Source organism: Caloenas nicobarica, chromosome 12, assembly GCF_036013445.1.
Source record: "Caloenas nicobarica isolate bCalNic1 chromosome 12, bCalNic1.hap1, whole genome shotgun sequence".
Classification (NCBI taxonomy): Eukaryota; Metazoa; Chordata; class Aves; order Columbiformes; family Columbidae; genus Caloenas; species Caloenas nicobarica.
In genome coordinates this window covers 7,057,387-7,076,594 of record NC_088256.1, presented here as the reverse complement: position 1 = coordinate 7,076,594, position 19,208 = coordinate 7,057,387, and the positions used below count along the sequence as shown (strand labels likewise).

Sequence of the window (19,208 nt, the reverse complement as noted above, 5' to 3'; positions counted from 1 at the left end):
ATGTCATGTGTGTCATGCGTTGGTGGCCCAGCTGTACAGCACCAGCACAAGCTGCTTACCACTGACAGTTCATTTATTTGTACCCCCTTTTGTTAGTCCTGGAGCCGGCTGCTTACCAGTTTCCCTGTCTCCATGGATTATCTCCTCTATTTTGACACATTTTCTGAAGCTCTAAGGCAACTGAATATTAAAATAAAAGTAGAGTCTTTTTTTGGATCCTTGCAGTAAGTTTAGGAATTTAGTTGGTCAAAATTTCTCCTGTTGTGGAAGTGGGATTCCAAATCAATCGATATGTAATCACTATCATTTTTGTTCTGGAAACAGTAATAGAAACCTGGATCAGGTATTTTTAATGGAATGTTCATCCTAAAAATATTATGGCTTTCTTTTGATCTCAAATATTGTTTAATAAGGGTATTACCAATTCATATTCGTTCAATATTAAACTATATAGTATTCGCTGAGACTCTTATCATGGCAGTACAAAAAAGAAGATACATTCTCCTGTGCTTGCAATTTTTCATCCTTTTTCTGTGAAAAAGTGGTCTAGTACACAGATTCAATCCACAGCTAAAAATTATATTCATGTTTATGTATGTCCTTAAATCACAGTTATAGTAAGGTTAAAATATCTCTCAGTTGCTTTTCTGTTGCTGGATTTTTCAATCTCCTGTTACATTGGCCTGACTTAATGTGTTTCATCAACATGAAGCTTTAGAAATGAATTAAAAAACAGGATTAACTGAAGTTCATTTATGATACTTTAATTACTATTACTGCAACGGCTTGAGTCAGTTTTCCTCCGTGACTCTAAGGATGTAAAGTTTGAGCAGTACTTCTTTTCCAAATTCTAGTCTAATTCCCCTCAATCTGAGAAACTGAAATCTCAGAAAGGCCTTGTCTCTCACAAATATGTGAAACATACTCAAAAACCTGAATAAATAATCAGGTGGTTAGACTGCAATGAGCCACATACTCTTGCAGCTACAAAACCCATTGTCAAAACTGATTGTTGATTTTTCGTCTATCCTTTAACCACTTATTCACCCAAGTGAGGATCTTCCCTCTTAACCTCTGAAAGTTTAACTTCTATGGGAGCCTTCGACGTGTGTGACTTTTTAAATTGGCTTTTACAAATAAAAATAGAGTATATCAACTTTTTTCTCATTCACCTGCTCAGTGATTCCAACAGATTTGTGACAAAAGTTGACTTTTTCTGAATATATAATATTCGTTACTGTGTGAACTTACTCCATTCTTTATGTAGTTTCTATTAATTTGCCTGGTAGAGTTTGCAACATAGAATGGTTTGGGTTGAAGGGACCTTCACAGCCCATCCAGTCCACCCCTGCCATGAGCAGGGACATCTGCACCAGCTCAGGTTGCTCAGAGCCCTGTCCAGCCTGGCCTGGGATGTCTCCAGGGATGGGGCATCCACCACCTCTCCGGGCAACCTGGACCAAGGTCTCGCCACCCTCATTTAAAAAAAAATTCTTTTAGTAGTATTATTATCCTAAGAGAGGGAAACATTATGCATACTTTCTCTTGGATACCAGAATGACAGCTTTCAAAGACAGACTTTAGTTTGGCCATAACTACTACACACCAGTTAGCAGCTGGGATCCTGCACAGGTCAGTACATTGCACTTGAATGTTATGTGACTGACTAGAGAATTTCCAAAATGCCGTATTAGTTTACAAAAAGCAATTCTAGCTACTGAAGACAGAGTGTGGGAAGTCATTCAGGGTAAGACAATTCAACAAAAAAATCTTAGAAAAAGCTTAACATGAACATGTGCAAGTTAATTAGAATATTTTCTATATGTTTTATTATCCTATTTTACTCAGTTACAAGGTACGTAGTTTAATAAAATCAGAGTGGCGTCAAAATGACAGGGTATCTGACCTGTAGGCTGAAATATATCACGGAAACACTCTAACCCTATAGGGTTAGTTCAGGTGCCAGAAGCAGTCTAGTTGGAGTGTCAGGGAATTCAGTTTGGCAATTTACCAAACAGAATCCTACCCTTGTTTAAGGTGACTCAAATCATCCATCATAACAGTAACTCAGGAATGCTGGGCAGTTTACAATGGAACTATCATGGTTTTGGGTTTTTTTAATCTAATAACAACATATTACATTAATACTTAATTGATTTTCTGAAACCATGGACTTGCCCACAGTACAATGTAGAGCACTGCAGAAATACCTGCCACTACCTATGCTATACTGGAACTGGAGGCTATAGGGAAAGTTTACACAGTGCAACGTATAGCGAAGTAGCTGTACAGCTATTTTGCAAAGGCTGCTGACCCAGTAAGCCTGAGCAGAGTGCTCTGTTAATGCAGCTGCACTGCTCTCAGAACCTGAGCTAGCTCTGCACTGCACAGCACCACGTAAACATCCTTGAGACCTTCCATTTACTCACAGATGAGGCAGGGCAAACATAACAACCCTGTTAGCTTCTCAAGTCACCTTTCTCATACACCCTAAGGTCCTTCAGAGGAAATACTTCTGTAGGCAAGAAGGCAGATCAAGGCTTTCAACGCAACTGTTACTAGGCTTCTCCACTGAGACCCAACTGCTTTTCTAAGAAAAGCTAAGCTGTGGTGTGTACTGAGGGCAGCCTAATGTCACAGCTCAACTTGTTTACTGTTCACTTGTGCCAAAAAATGTTAGTGTCCCTGCCCATCAGCTCCTGCCTCCATGTTCCCAGTCTCTTCTGTGTCATGGAATAGCCTAAAAATGTTGACATCCTACCTCCTAATTCCTGCTATAGAAATCAAACTGTTTGTGTGTGTGTCACAACTCCAGCACTTAGAAAGTAGAAGGTCTTGTTCAATCTCTGCTGGCCATCAAGTCTGTGAAACCCAAGGCTAGCCTTACTTGACAAGCACGTATTTATCTTTTGAGCAGATATCACACTGGCTTCTTTTGTGAAAAAATGCTGCTTCTAATTACGCGCTCTCAATCATCTGTTCCTGATTCCTTTCCCATAACACTGATACCTCTCCAAAGTTAATACCACCCCACTAATATATGTAGAGAATTGCATAGGGAAAAGTCGAGAATATAAACATGAGACAAAGTGCATATTCAGCAAAATTGTATTTGAAAATAAGCTTTGCTTCTTCATTTTTAGAGTGATCTTGTGCTTCTTTTTTTTTTGTTAACAACAGTTTATTATTTGTAGAAAAAATATTTACTTACTGGGCACAATAATAAGTAACAGCTCAAAGCAAAAGTTACACTCAAGATGGGAAAGATAACTGAAAGGAGCATTACACCTTGCCAAAAGCCTGCAAGATGAACATTAAAAAAGTACACTATGAACTGAGATGATGAACCTGGCAGTGTTTGAATCTAGATACAGAACTAAATACAAGGCATGTTCTACCCATAAACCATATTTCTAGGTTAAAGGCGAAAGGAATCACAGACCCAGTGCCTCATCTAGCCCTTGGAGGGAACAGCATTTTTGCCTTGTAGCAACCAGCAATGAGACACGGAGCAATGTGACTGTTCCTTTAGCTGTGGTAGGACACTAACAGACACACAAAAGGTACTTACTGCTTCTGTTCCTTACATCGCAGCACTTGGAAGATGGTCTTGGGTTTTTTTGTTTTTTTTCTTCATTCTCTCAAGCCTAACTCCCAGAATCTGTTATCCTTCATTCACTAGTATGTCCCTGCTGAAAAAAAGCAAATGGCATTTCCGTCAGCTAAGAATCTAAATCAGACCGGCACTTAAATTTTTGTCAACTTTCACTTGTGTATTCTATTCAACAACAAAAACTCCTACAGAGCCCTGTCTTAAGAGAAACAGGAAAGATCTTCTGTTGGCTCTTACGGTCTGGTTTCAGTAACAAAAATATAGTGCATTCCTCTAGGGAAGTATTGATATGAATCACCTTATTTAAGAAAAGGTGTATTAGAAAAGAATGAATCATTGTTTGCTCTATGCAGTGCTCCAGCACATTGTAGGTGCAAGTATTATTCATTTAGATGTGTAGCAGCTTCACTAAAACACTCTTCTTAAGTATTTTAGCCATAGACACATTCTCCTTCTGGAATTTGTAACTATCTACTTTGTGAATAGATATTCCATTCTGTACATACTGACACAAACAAAATCAATGTAAGCAAAAGAGTCAATCAGGTATTATCAAGCGCGTCTATCTTTTTTCTCCTGCTAGTCTGCCCATACAGACTCAATCACATCTGATCTTGGAACTAAACCTTACTAACCCTGGTTAACATTTAGGTGGGAGATCACAAAATACAGAATCGCAGCTGATGTAGAACAAAGAATTGTGACGGACTATTCAATAAATGTTAGGCCTCATATATCAAAAGATTGACTTTGTTTAGTCCTACTGTTGCTGCTAAATTGACATGGAAGTAAAAGAAAACAAGAATGATGAATTCCTATGCTTCAGAAATGTAATAATTCAACAGATAAATGTTATTTTCCATTTCTAGAAAAGACAGGCAAGAAAATAAAAATTATCAGGATCACTTCTTTCTTCCTGTGTGATTTCAATTCATGATTAATAAATGTATTAACTATTTTAGTTTTCAAAACTGAAGATATACAGTGTTACGTTTAGTTACAAGCAAAGACATACCTTCATCAAAGAAAAAAGGAAAAGTATTTCAAGAAAAATACATAACATTTTCTAAACCTAAACCAGTGCTATTTACAGTTAATTACAAAAAGGAAGCTATTAAAATACAACTAAAAACATGTGCAACTGAATTTAGCCTAAAGGTTTTCATTGTAAACACTATTTGCCTCTGTAGTACCATAAACAACATCTTCAAAGTTACCAACTTGTATGCAAAGAGAAACGATCATTACTTGCCAGCAGAATGGAGGAGGGACAATAGTATATTATTGTAATTTGGGAATTGTATCCTCTTTCCGTAAAAACAAAAGTCCAGTTTTTCCCTTACAGTACATATGGATATTTTGTATTTTATCAATTATAAACATCCTGGTATATTTTTTTTCATTCCAGTGACTGAATGCGACATAAGTACAACCTTTAAAATACCAATATTTTCTGTTAACTGACAATAAATTACTTATTGGTTCACTATTAGGCAAATAGCACTTGATACAGCTGATGCACTGTTGGAAAAGTAATTGGTAATAAAATGCATTTAAAGATTTTGGAGGCACTGATCCTATCAGCATGTTTCAGCTAAGCAGAGCATCTCTGTGAATTAAGTACACTTCTTAAGGTATAATTGCCCTTTCCTCTATATGTCCACAGTGGACAAGAAGGGATCTCCCTAACAGGACACACAGATGCCCTCTCAAAATTAGCCTTGTCCATATTTGCATAGTATCTAAAAGGAAATAAGAAATCAAGATTCTTTACCTGTTTAGTTTAATTATTTCTATTGATCTTAGTTTAGTTTACAGTTTAGTTTACACTGATTTTAGTCGCTCTTTTAACTATTCATATTTATTATCTACAGAAGATTAGAAAACCATTCAGTTGCTGTTTTGCCTGAATAAAAACTGTCCCAGAAAGCCTACAATGGGATTCTTACATATTAACATATTTTCACAATTCAGAACTTTTTCCAATTTTTTGTAAAATTATTTATGTGTAGGAGTATATGCATCTCTAACATCAGACTGTGTACTATGGACCTTTAACTAGCAAATGACTGGGCAGAATTTGCCCCTAAAATGACTAAGATTAACAACAACGAAAAAATCCATTTGCCTTTTGCTCTAATGCCCTACAGTCATGAGCATTGTATGTGTTTGTATGTCATTATTACCAACATATACATAGGTCTTGATTCATACACGACTTGTGAACAGCTTGAGTGTGGCTCTGCACCAAACCTGCATCACTGAACTAGCAACAAAAATGTGGGTATTCCAAATACTCTGCTAAGGGACTTACAGACTGCTGCGGGAGTGAGCTGCGTACCCACTCACCTCCATCCAGCTGTGAAGCAATAGAAACTGTAATAGCTGCTGTTATTTCCCTTCTCTGGAGCATCTTTCCAATGGCTTTATCTCTGTTGTATACAGCCAGTGGAGATGGGCCACATACATTATTAGACAAGAGGTGCCTCGGCGTAAACATCCAACTTTAAGATAATAAAAAAGAGACACTTTTTTTTTTATTTTAAGAAATTGTGCTTCTATATTAAATTGCTCTGGCGACTTCTGAAATATTTTACTAAGTTACAGAAAGCGGTCACCTTCTGGAGCGCACTGCTGCTGTTCTGTGACTACAGCTGGCTGCATTCCACCCCAATAGGTTGCTCCATGAACGCAGTGCCCCTGTTATTCTTCTAAAACCTTGCTCTTGTGTGTGAGTCAAAAGCTTAGGATTCTCTTAAACAATACATTTATAGAGTCTGTTGTTGGTTGTCAGCTAATCATCTGTGAACTCCCTGCAAATATTTAAAAAACAAGCCAGAACAGTTGTGTTGACTCAACAGTGCACTCTAGCACCTTTCGGTCAGGTAATGTACACAAGAGGAGTCTCTCCCGTTAAAGACACTGCCAAAGGGCCAAATTCTTGCCCTTTCTGGCAAAGAGTAGCTCTATTAGATGCTTTAAAATTTAGAGAAGCGCATTAAATATGCGGCACTTTTACTTGTTTCTGCTTGGACAGGCAGGCTCTAGCACCCTTTATCCCCTACAGATGAAATCCGAAACAGATGGGAAGAGAGAAAAATGAAGGCCACTTACAAAAAACTCTACTATCTTTCCTTTTTATAATTCTAAATATCCAAGTCCTCTTAAAAATGTTACTTTCACTAATTTAATATTAATATTTGTCATGCAAGGATCATTATGTATGCACAAATATTTCAATTTGTACAGACAGATCATTACCAATTATTTTAGCATTCTATCAGTTTGACAGCAAGCCTCAAAACTCATCAACAGCTATGGAAATAAAGTGCACCAGTTTCTGCACAAGAATTTAGACAAGAAAATTCAGACTGCATATAAACATCCATAGGTGTAAAAAATGTTTTCGAAGTTTCTTGTGAAAAATTTGGTTCTTATCAGAGTTCAAGAAGGTAGGCTTTCCCTACTGTATTTGAAAAAGTGTTTCCATTATCCCAGTAACGACTACAAAGGAGTGAAACCGTAACGACTCCAGAAATGGTTAATTATACACTGTATTACATGCGTAGTCTTTTGAGTTACTCACATCAACAGGAAATACAGCAGATAATAGAGCAAACACTGTGCAGAGGATGTAAACACTATTATCTTTAAAGAAATATAAATGACCTCTTCTTTCAGGAATCTGCCATAATTTCTTATGAAGGGAACGATAGTTCAAGATAGAGAAATGTGATGAAACAGTGGAGGATGTTTCTCCATCCCTTAGGAACAGGAGTTTTCAAGATGAAGATAAAGGGTTTTGATTTAATCAACAGGAGCAAAATAAACAGGAATAGAGAAAAATATTTTATATTGAAAATTACCATGCAATTTTTATTTTCCAGCTTCAGAAATTTACTTTCTCTTTTACTTTCAGCAATCTCAATGTTACTTGAAGATACTTGATGCCTCAAATTTGCCTCTGCCTTTTTTTGTTCGAACAACTGGGTTGATAGCTACATCAGTGACAGAGCTAACCATCAATAGAAATTAAATCCTTTGGATTTCAGAGCAACTTTGGAAAAACAGGAAAAATCAAATTCAATCTAGCAAAACCAATAATAATTTCTGGACTACAATGTGGCTCTGATACAAGGAACATTTACTTTTTTGTTTGTTTATTTTCCTTTTATCAACATTCCTCTTAATTTTTTTTACAAGTAAAAAATTTGTCAGCAGCAAAGAAATAAGTCAGAGAAACTGTAATGATGACCGTATTCTCCTACTGGCTTATGCTGAAGACAAAAGAAAAGGTATCAAGCAATTAACAATAATAACTAAAGTATATTGATATTACTTTAATACTGTATTGATTGTCAAAATTTGCACGTTTTTTATTGTTGTCATAAGGATACTGATGTAAATTCGAGACAAAAAGTTTTCCTAAATGTAATGCCACAGACCACGGATCCAAATTTTCACCTAACCACCGAACGAATCTGGGATCCGGTTCCAACAGTAGAACGTTCCCTCAGCACCGCAGCAGCCGGGACCTCAGTGCTGACTCAGCTATCCTGATGAAACCTATTAAACCACTGACATCCTTTCTCGTAATGCGATGAATTTTTCTTACACATATCCCGTTCAAGTACAGACGAGGCCCAACTCTGCTTAGTTTCTGAGATATTACACAAAAGAATTTAAACTAACATGCTTATTAGCTTTCTTAAAGTGATTAACATGTTACCTCTTGCTAATTTGGTGACTCAAAGAACAGGACATTCGGCATTGCTCATTTCTGGTGTTTTGTTAGATTTATTTACTTTTTTCACTATTGCAGCAATTGCAACCTATATAAAATGAGACACTAAATGAGATATCATTTCTATTAAACTATTTATCAATACCTAAATATATATATATATTCATTAGAGATGTAGTAGTATATATGTAACAAACCAAATTATTACCTCGAGCCCTATAATATACCCAATGCTACGGCTCATTATCTAATGACTAAATTTATTAATTTAGATACCCATAATTCATGTTTACAAGTTCTATATTAAGTTTCTTTTCTGTTCTGGAGGACTTGTTCCCTAGTGAAGATGCCCTCCATGTGGATAGTGGGCATTAGTAAACAGACACACTGGCAGACCTGAACTCATGCTGCTTGTACATTATGCTGAGGTAAACCAACTTTGGATTTTAAAAGTGCCCATGCTAAACAACCTTGTAGAATGGTTGGACTTCTTAGTCTGAGCGCAGAATCACACTAACATACCTGTCTGGTTTTTGGATGCCACAGAGGGTTTCTGAGTTCTGTGACAGCACGGAATTAATGCTTCTGAGTCAGAGCCAGATCGTGGCCGGCCATCCTGGACAGGCATAAAAACTTGGGTCTGCCTACAAACACATGCCCAGACCCATTCTAGTAAAGATTTCAAAATGGTTACAATATATTTTATCATCTTGAAATAAATATATAGGGCCAAATACTACTCTTACTTACACAAGAGCAAATCAGGAGTAATTTGTTATTTCCATATTTAATTTGCAGATCATTAACGTCAGGTCTGCTTCTCCAAATTCGCACTAGTGCTACTGAGTGAAAGATCTGCTCCCACAACCCGGAGGTGCCTGAAGCAACCGCTTATCCATTCCAGAAGAGATGCCGGCTCAACTTGTGCTAATATTTACCCGTAAGATAGCAGCAGAGATACAGGACCATAATTTTTTAACACAAAGAGAGATTTGCTGAATAAAGCAAGATTAACGTTACTGACTAGTTTGGTTATTTATTTAATCCTAGAACGTGAGAGACTAATTCAGGGTGGCAAGAATATGTCAAGAACAGGCAAATTATTAAAGATCTCCCTTACACACCCTAATGCCACCAATTCAATTTTTTTTCTTTCAGTTCCAGTCTTGCTAGTGCACAAATGATTGCTCCCACTCTCTTTATGTGTGGCACTTTTAATGGGTAGGTAAATATTTTTGCCTTCCTTCTTTCATTCTTTCTTTCTTCATTTTCCCTTAACTTTTCAGATTCCACTTTGAGAGTCTTCTAGAGATTTTAAACTACCCTGCATATCAGTGACACTTTGGTGTTAAATAGTGTGACCAAGGTCATTCTCACAGAAGAACCAGAAGTAATGTTTTGAAAGCAAGTGCTCTGGTTAAATCTGTTTACTTCTGTACTAAGTCTAGGCCCTCTGAGCTGTCATTATGACTCAGAGCAAAGTTGCAAAGCCTCGGTTCTACAGAGATCAGTCACTTTGGTTTTTTGCACTGAGCTGCTCTGAGTCAGCTTCAAACTGTTGCACACAGAGTACCTGGGTACATCTTCAAATACTGCACGTAACTTCAGTGCAACTTTCTGAAAGAAAAACAGCCACTGTATATCTGAGCAAATATCTGACTAGCCCTTCCTTCTCTAATATCCCCAAATAAGAACTGGGTTTTAGAATGAAAGAAATTATAACAGTGTGAATGGTGAATTACATTTTTTCCCTCAGCCAAGGAGAAACTTTAGGGTTAGCAGCCTGAGTTTAATAAGCTCGGAGTATATTTAACAATCAGTTGAGCTGTGCTCTTAATTCATTAACTATCTCAAGGATTAAAAATTTAGACAGCAAAAGTTTTACTTTCTTTTTGTCTTCTCCTTTTTAATTGCAGCGGAATGGAGAACCAGGTTTACACAATTAAGCCAGCTGCTTTACTTGACTGGACACAGTGATTCTAAGTTTACCATGATTCTAAACAAGTGACTCACTTGTACGGACCTGTTTTTCATTGATTGTCTGCCCTATATACTTTTTTTTTTTTTTTTAAACTGGATGTACATCTAGTTGTAGTGTGTGTGTATATAAGTGAATGTATACGTGTGTGTGAATCCATATTGTTAATTTTATAATGACTGCAGTGGACGTGGTATATTCTTTAGTCCGTATCATCTAAATATAACTCACACCATTTACATTTTATGTCAAGACTCAGTGTATTTGCAACACAGTGTAAAAATGAAGTGGTTTACTATTGTATAAATATTTTTAAACTCATAGATGAAAACTCTAGAAACTCAATAGAAAAATACACTAATGCAAACTGTCTCTCTAGCCAACAATATCATCCTGATGCTTTTTGGAGAAAAAAAACCCACAAGAGACATCTTAGAAGGAACTGCCAGATTTCTCTGAATCGCACAGCTGTATTTCTGCTTTCATGCGGGTTCGCAGAGAAGCATGGAAAAATAATCTGCAGTCTAAAAGTACTGAACTTTAGAGAAGGAACGAGAAGGACAATGACCTGATCCACTTGTCAGTTATACCGAATTAGTGTTGGTCTAAGGCCATTTTGAGTTCTTTCCACCTGTATGACGCCTGTATTGGCTCCCCTCTCCCAAAAGTATGCTAGTTACCTTTTCATAATGGGTCTCCGTGTTTTTGTCTTCTTCAGACCATCTGACACATCCCGCTATTTTACTAGGCATTCAGAAGGCTTTAGCATGCCTTCTAATCACACCATATTAAATAACAAGCAAGTGTTCATGTCGTGATTCAAACTAAAATATTAATGTCACTGAATTATTTTTCAGAGAAATATTATGGCTATTTATTTTTATTTCATTTATTTTCTAGAGAAATTATTATGGCCAACATCCCTCAAATGTGTAATCACTGTATGAAGGAATCCCATCAAATAGGACTTTTTCTGCATACTTCCCTGCTACCTGTTTATAGTCTGACTTATTTAACAACTATTAACTACTTATTATCAAGCTAACAAGAGACATTTGAATATGTAAATAAGAAGAAACATAAGGGTATTATCTGTTGCACTTGTATCTGTTGCACTTTAAACTTATTTATGAAACTTGCATGTATACCCTTGATTTTGTTCTGTATCTACCCATCTAAATGACAAACAAACATAGCAATTAATGCTATAAACTTATTTAGGACATAATTTTTTGTAAGACTATATGAAATACATTTCCATTACATCATGCAATGCTTTTATGATAAAGGGATTAGCATCCAAGCCCATGTTCACTTTGCAAGATGCAAAAATAATTGAGATTTGGAAAACGAACACTTCAGAATCTGATTTAAGAACCAATAGCAGAATGTTAGGCAAGATTTTGAAATCTGCTGAACATTACTTCTTTATAAACTGCCTGGAGATGAGAAATACACTGCAACGAAATGGAGCAATACAAATGCATACCTTGTACATTTTATTTTCAGGAGTTTTAGGATAGAAATTTTGGAGAAGGTTTAATTAAAAAAAAATGAAGAAGTACTTTATTTTGAAATATATCAAATGCCTTTATGAAAAAGAGAAGTAAGCCTGTTCTAATCTAGTATGAAATACAATTTAGGGACACGCTGCCCCTGTATTATTATTTATTCCTCATATTGTAGTAATAGTCATTATGCTGCATATTGTACAAATATACAGAAACAACATTGAACTAAGTAACACAATATTCTATGAGGGAAAGCACAGTAGTAAGGGAAGCCCTGAAAGGCATTAAGGGACTGGTTTGGCACTGATACAACACATTTACACACACTCTTTCCTTTCCCCTACTATCACTCACATCAAGCCATGGGTATTGGGTAAAACGACCTTATTCTGCAAGAAGCATCAGTACCAAGAAGTGCTGAATGTACTGATGTATTAAGTACAATATAAACCAAATCATATAAACGATGCCACAATTACTTAAAAGGGCACTATAGATAACGCCTCTTGTCAGAGCTCTACACAACAGTGAACAATTCCAGGGCAGCAGACGAGCCCTCGTGCACCGCACATGGTGTGCCAGTCGCAGGGACGGCCCACAGCAGCTTTATCAGTTTTACCTTCTACACCAGAGGAGTGTATCTTTCAAAATGACTCTTAGGTTCCTAAAAAACACACTTGCATAATAATTTTTATAATTATGATCAGTTATTACTCCGTCTATTCTTTTTTTCGTAAAGTGATAGAAAATAAAGTTTGGCAAGCATAAAAGATTAACAAGAATAACAGAACAGCCCTGACAACTGAATAACAGCGGACAGAGCAAATACTCAGTGATAATCTCCTGTTGTTTCACTTTATTGCAACATATTTTTTTTCCTGGCTTTATTATAGATTATTTTCTTTTGTAAAAATTTTCATTTGCTGTTAAAACTACTTATGGATCTGTGAAAGCTCTTCCTGAAGAACAAACGTAGGTGGAAGGATTATATAGAACGGAATTCCAAGTTATATACTTAAAATTAGATTGCACAATCTATATTTGTGCCGGTGAGGAGCTTCTTACCCAAGCAGTCCACGGGCCAAACTCGTATTTCCTCATGTACTTCCTCCTGTATTTATAGGTGCATAACTTGTCCCTTGAGTTCACCGTTCAGGCAAAACTTTCTTAAAATTTCACTACAGAAGTATAGATGTCTAACACTGAAATGACCAACTACAACAACGCTATCCTATCTACTTTAGATTTTCCTCCTTAATAAACCAGGAAAAAAAAAAAATACTATTCACTGTCAGCCTTCATATAGAATTACTGTTGCAACCAAATTAGGAATTCTAAATGCTTGATTCCCAGCAGGTTACCAGAATCATTAACCTCTTTAACCATTAAGAACAATGGACCTTTGCATTGCTAGCTGATCTAATACCAACAAATGAATCCTTTAATCTCAATTATTCACAGGTAAATCACTGTTCATCTGTAAAATCTGCTGACTGAATCTGTTAAGTCATTGCAGAGCTTACTTAGCTGATCAGCTGATTTTTTGGTTTTGCTATTCCTAAATTATTAAATTTAACACATAGGATTTTTAAAATAATTACCAAAAACTCAGATTTGTTTCATCATATGTTACTTGGTGATTATTAGCCTTGCCAAATCTGCCTGGAATCAAACTCAAAGCCATGTAAGTGTTGCTGATGTATGTTCTCACTGTGACAGATTTGCTTCCTATAGGATGAAAAGTGAATGCCTGAGGAACAAGGCTTAGTTTCAGACCTGACAAATGAGTACACTGTCCCACCCACCTGCAAATGAGCAGTAAAACGCACTTAATACACCAGGCACCTGACGGTCACAAAGTTCTGTATGGAAGTTGTAAGGCGTACTGGGTCATCACGCCATCCTTCCTGAGAACTATATTAAAAGCACTATATTAATGAGCAAACCTCAAAGAGCCGTGATTTCCTTCCACGAGCAAGTGGAGGAGTCGGGGAAACTGGGCTGGATGTAAACGTGATGGTCGTTTTGCTCCGTTCCGAGCCAGCAAGGAGCTGCCGGGCCACGGGAGGGAACGTGGTCCGTCTGGCAAAGGGCTGGTGGCAGAGTCCCCGCCTGGATGATTCAGAGGCCTGTTCTGAGTCACCGTTTCATCCCGAGCTCCTCGGAACCGGTCAGGCTGCATTTGTCCCACGCTTGGAACGACCAGCTAAGATTGCATCTTGCCCTACATCTGGCAACGTCTCAAGGAGTTCAAAAGCACTGACTGTGAGGGGCGCCAACGCGCGTTATGTTCTACTGAGCATTACTTCGCTTTGCAATAATTAAGCAAGACTAATATATTTCATTTTTACACAAAAGCAACCGCCTATTGCTGATGACTTTGAACAGTAAAACAACGTATTATCTGTGTTTTCTAAAACGTACCGTCCTGCTACACATTTCAGTACATATCTCGCACGTACAAGACACATCCGCCGTACGCAGGGCAGGCTGAGGCGTTGACGACCCACAGCTCCCACAGACCCGCAGCGAGCGGCGGCTCCGGCTCGCGGCGGCGCCTGCGCGGGACCCGCCCGGCCCGGCAACTCTCGCGAGACGCTGGCGAGGCCCCGCCCCGCGCCGCGAGCCGCGCGGCGGTTGGCGCGGGAAGCGCCGTGTGACCCCTGCCCGGGGGAGCCCGGCTGGTGGTCGTCACCCTGCCGGGAGCTCGGCTGCGGTGTCCACCCGGCGGAAGGCTGTGTCCCCTGCGACACAGACACAGCTCCCACAACAACCTGCCGCCGTGCAGGGCTGGGCTGCCGGGCGTGCCTCAGCCTGTCCCTGGTCACGGGTGGCAGGGGTGAGAAGGCTGCGGGAGGGGTGACCAGGTGGGCGATCTGCTCAGCCTGGTGGCAGATCTGTGAGAGGAAGAGAAAGTTAAGGAGCATCAGGGATTCTGAGAAGGAGGCTGGTGGGACCATGCGCTGCCCTCCCTGAGACAGAAACAGCCACCACAAAAAAGCCAAGACCACGGGGACCCCGTATCCCGCTGACAGACTGAAGGCAGGAGCTTAAAGGAAGGGAGTGAATGGAGACAAGTCCACACCCAGGGCAGCGAGTGAACGCCCTCCTTGCCCAACTCACCTGCCCAGGTGCCTCTGTACCACAGGTATGAGGCTCTTTGCTGCTGGGATTGTCACCTCCCATTGTCGTGAGTCAATGTGGTCTCGATGGAAATCCCTAACAGGAATGCTTGAAGCTAAGTGACTTGGGAGGTGAATACATATCCAACAGTTAGTCTGTTTAATAATTTGGACTGTGGTTTGTGACAAGTTCAAACAGAGGTTTTCTTTCCACTCGTAATGGGGCTGTACAAATTTAGATATTCCCTTTACTTGTGCAGTAAGCACAGTGAACGTTAGTAACTTCACACGTAAAATTTCCATAATTTCTCCTGTAAGAGTGATATTTCTACGAAGAGGGGTGAAACCCCTTATTAACACCCTCAGAAAGCCTGCTTAACCAGGTGGCTGCGAAGTCCCATGTACAAGTAGCTCTGGAAACAAATAACACAAATTCATAACACCTTTGTCCTTTGGAAATTCAAATGCTTTATGTCTCCAAAGTAGCGATTGTGGTAGATTTTTTCGTCACGGGTCATTGTTCATCTACCAAATGATCCTGAGGTAGGTGTTTAACATGTGAGCGGTGGATCAAAGCTTCCTTCCCTGCCACCTTCACAGCAAAATAAAAACTGTGAGACAGTATACAGTCCCGCCCACCTGGGTTCCAGTTCAGATTTGCAGGAAAATACTTTTATTAAAACTCTATCCTCAGGCTGCAAATCATGTACCTGTATCTCTGGAGGGGTGGCTTGGTACCACTGAGCATGATCCCTTTTAAGTTTGAAACATTTTTGTAGATGTTTTTGTAGCCCTTATACAAACTGGGTAACTTGTTCATCTCCATCTAAGAGGCTGGTCCTAGTGGAGACAAAGGTCCTGGCTATCGCTGAGCATCTGCCAAACACTATTCCTGTTGATGACAACCATAGAGGTTGGTGAGGGGTATTTCCAATATCCTGTAATACTTTTCCTAAAACTTCAGGATATTTCAAACCTACCCGACTGAAAGTTTGAATAATTTTATTAGTTCTTTTAATTTTGTTGGAGCTTTTGGTATGAGCTGGACAGTGTACCACAGTGATTTCCCTTGAAAGCTTAACAGCTTCCAACAGCATTTGGATTTCAGTTCTATTAGAAATATTCTTTTCCACCGAGGCAAGGAACTGTTGTTCTTTCCATAGCATAGCCGTTCCATGACACATTCCAAAAGTGTATTTAGAATCAATATAAATAGCTACCCACTGATTATGCCTCCACCAGGCTGCTTTTGTTAATGCACTTAATTCAGCCCCTTGGGCACTATCAAGGGTTGTACAGGTTCTGCTTTAAGTAGCTCTAAGTTTCTCACCACTGTATAGTCCGTGTGTTGTTTTCCATTCACGGAGTACGATGATCTATCGGTGAAAAGGGTTATGTCTGAGTTCTCTAGAGGCTGATCCTGCAGATTTTCCCGTAGGTGGCTGGAGTGGAACACAACCTTAGCACAATCATGATGCAGCTCACCATCAGAAGCAACAGGCAGTAAAGTTACTGAATTCAAAACATTACATCTTTTTAAAGTAATGTTATCTGCATTTAAAATCATTAATTCATAATGATGTGCTCTTTATGGGGACAATGTCTGTGTAGCATGTTTAAGAATCAGTTCTACTTCATGCAGAACATATATGGTTGTTGGGTGACCCAGGACTAATGGTCTGTTCCTTTTTATGGTTCCTTTATGCTGTTGCTGCTATTGCTCGAACACAAGAATTATTCCCTGCTGCTACAGGATCCAGTTGAGTTGAGTAATAAGCCACAGGGCAGTGATGTGGATCTAGCTTTTGAGTAAGGACTCTGCCAGTTACTCTTTTGTTCTCATGCACAAATAGCTCAAAGGACTTGGAGTAATCCAGCAATCCCAGTGTTGAAGCACAAGTTAAAGCTCCTTTTATAGCTTGGAAAGCTGCTTCTCTCTCTGGACCTCAGTGTATAGTTTCTACTTCCTCTGCCTTGGTAGCTTCTGTCCATGGCTTGCTGACCTCCTCTAGCACTCCAGTATCCACGATCTGCAGTGTCTTACTGCCTACTTGTTTCTGTGTTACTGGTCGAGGTACTTCTACAATAGTCTGGACCTGTTCTGGGCCTATTAATCTTAAATTCTAAATATTTTACTTTCTGCTGACACAGCTGAAGCTTAGAAAGTGATGTACAGTGACCTTTTTCTGCTAAAGCAGTACATAGACAAATAGTATCTTTAAACCAATCTCTGTATGTCTTGCTGCCAAATAACTGATCATCTACATATTGTACCAATCCAATACCTCCAGGTAATATAATATCTTGCAAATTTTCTTGGTCCACAAACTCACTTGTTGCGAATTCAGTATTAAAATTCCGGAGAGTCATTCTGCTGTACGTCAAAGCCTGTTCCGATCCTCCCTTGTAGTGGCTGGGGTGTTCCTCTGGCCTCCGTCTACATTTCTGTACTTCAGTTCAATTTACTCTTATCTTCTCACAAAGTCTAATCACATTTATCAAATTTCTAATCACTGTTTAGCAATTATCTCTATCTGTGTGATTATTATAATCCCAATTAGAATCAACCTGAAGCCAAGCAGTCCAATTTCCCCCCTGCCTGTAGGGTTAATTACACATTCTTTTCAATTATCTTTCTGTCTGGACAGAACAACTCTAAATAACAGGTTAACATCAGCCCAAGATAGATTATATCCTGAACAAATATTAAAAAAGGATGCACATCAACCCTCATCTTCCCTTATCCTGGGCATTTGATTTCCTCACATAACCGAACCCCCGGGGTTCCAGGATTGCAGGGTCCATACTACATGGATTTCCAGGGTTTTACTTTACACTAACTTTAATTTGGTCCTGTAGATCAACTGTTCATTAGGAGCTGGAGTGCATTACAGCTATGTCTGCATTAGCAACAAATACTGAACAGTAGAGCAGATGTGGAGTGCAAAGAGTCCGTGTTGAAAACTTGATGTCCACGCTATATGCATTTTGCAATTTACCTGACAGTAGTTCTAGGCTGGTTCAGTGAACAGATAACCCATCATTATCCTGCTGTACCACAGCTTTTGGTCTGATTTCATCCAAAAGCAATTCAGTTAGGGCACTCCAAAGCTGCTACACATTGCGAATCAAAGCCGGTGAGTAGGAACAAATGAAAAATTAATTTCAAAAGTTAACTTCTAATACAAACTAAAACACAAATGTAGACACATTATGATTATGCTCCTGGAATGCAGCTTTTGGTTTAGATTCATCAAAAAAGAATTCAGTTTGCATACTCCAAGACTGACCTCTTCAAAAGTGAACTCAAACCTAAAATGCTGTTGCAGACACTGCCTTTGCAACCCAGGCAGAGAGCAGCTCTGTTCTCCCCTTCACCCTATGCTTTCTTGCAGAGCTCTACACAATTAGTTTACCTCTTTGTAGGCATTTGTGCTTTAGAATGGTAAGTTTTTTGGAGTAGTGTCATTTACTATAACCTGTATCATTCCCAGTTCAGTAAGAGTGAAGAGACATAAACCACTCCTTTCCTATCTCGCATGGGCTACCCGTATTTAGATAATAGTGTGTAAGTAAGAGAAACATGTGCCAAGCCACTATTGTCCTTTCCTGCATGTGTAAAAATGGCTCCATAGAGCGAGGAGCAAAGGCACTTTCACCCTGCCTTTTCCATGCACTGACTACTGCAATTCCCAGAGATATTTATTGTTTGAAGAAAACTGAAACATTACCCTAAGCTGGCAATTCCTCTGCAATGCAAATTGGCCAAATTTGTTTAAAAAAATAGTGAAGTTACAATACTTTTTTCTTACTGACAGAAGGTCTGATATCCTCACAAGTCAATTATGCTGTCTCTATATGACAAGTAGAGGCATTCTGAGCTCTCGGTCAAAGATACCAGCCCAACTTTTCCAACAGGAAGCTCAGACTCAGCTGATAAAGACAACAACATGCGGGACTACCAGCTTCTGTGTCAGAAAGGATTCTACATGCCAGGATTCCTTCTTTAAAATATTTTCTCTTAAGTTAGCTGATCTTTTCGGATACTTTGCTTAAGCTCAGGTGATCATCTGCTGCTCCATTATACAACATCACAATTCTAACAAAATCCAACTCTACATGGTCGTCTATCACAAAGTACAAGAAATCCAAATAAATAGCTAGTGAATGAACAACTGTGCTTTCCAGTTTTTTTTCTAAATCGGTTGTTCACAAACATTTAAAATATATGCCATTACAT

The 19,208-nt window shown here is 38.8% G+C and overlaps 1 long non-coding RNA gene across 5 annotated transcripts in view; it reads right to left on the bottom strand.

Moving 5' to 3' along the window:
- Positions 1-14,400, bottom strand: part of LOC135993621 (uncharacterized) — a 50,180-nt gene extending 35,780 nt beyond the window's left edge. For all 5 annotated transcript variants that reach the window (XR_010606897.1, XR_010606898.1, XR_010606894.1 and 2 more), the window contains exons 1-2: positions 14,271-14,400; positions 3,572-3,692 (exon numbers count right to left, since the gene is read on the bottom strand). This is a non-coding gene — a long non-coding RNA (uncharacterized LOC135993621). The remainder of the gene's footprint in view (positions 1-3,571; positions 3,693-14,270) is intronic.
- Between the last annotated feature and the right edge of the window lie 4,808 nt (positions 14,401-19,208).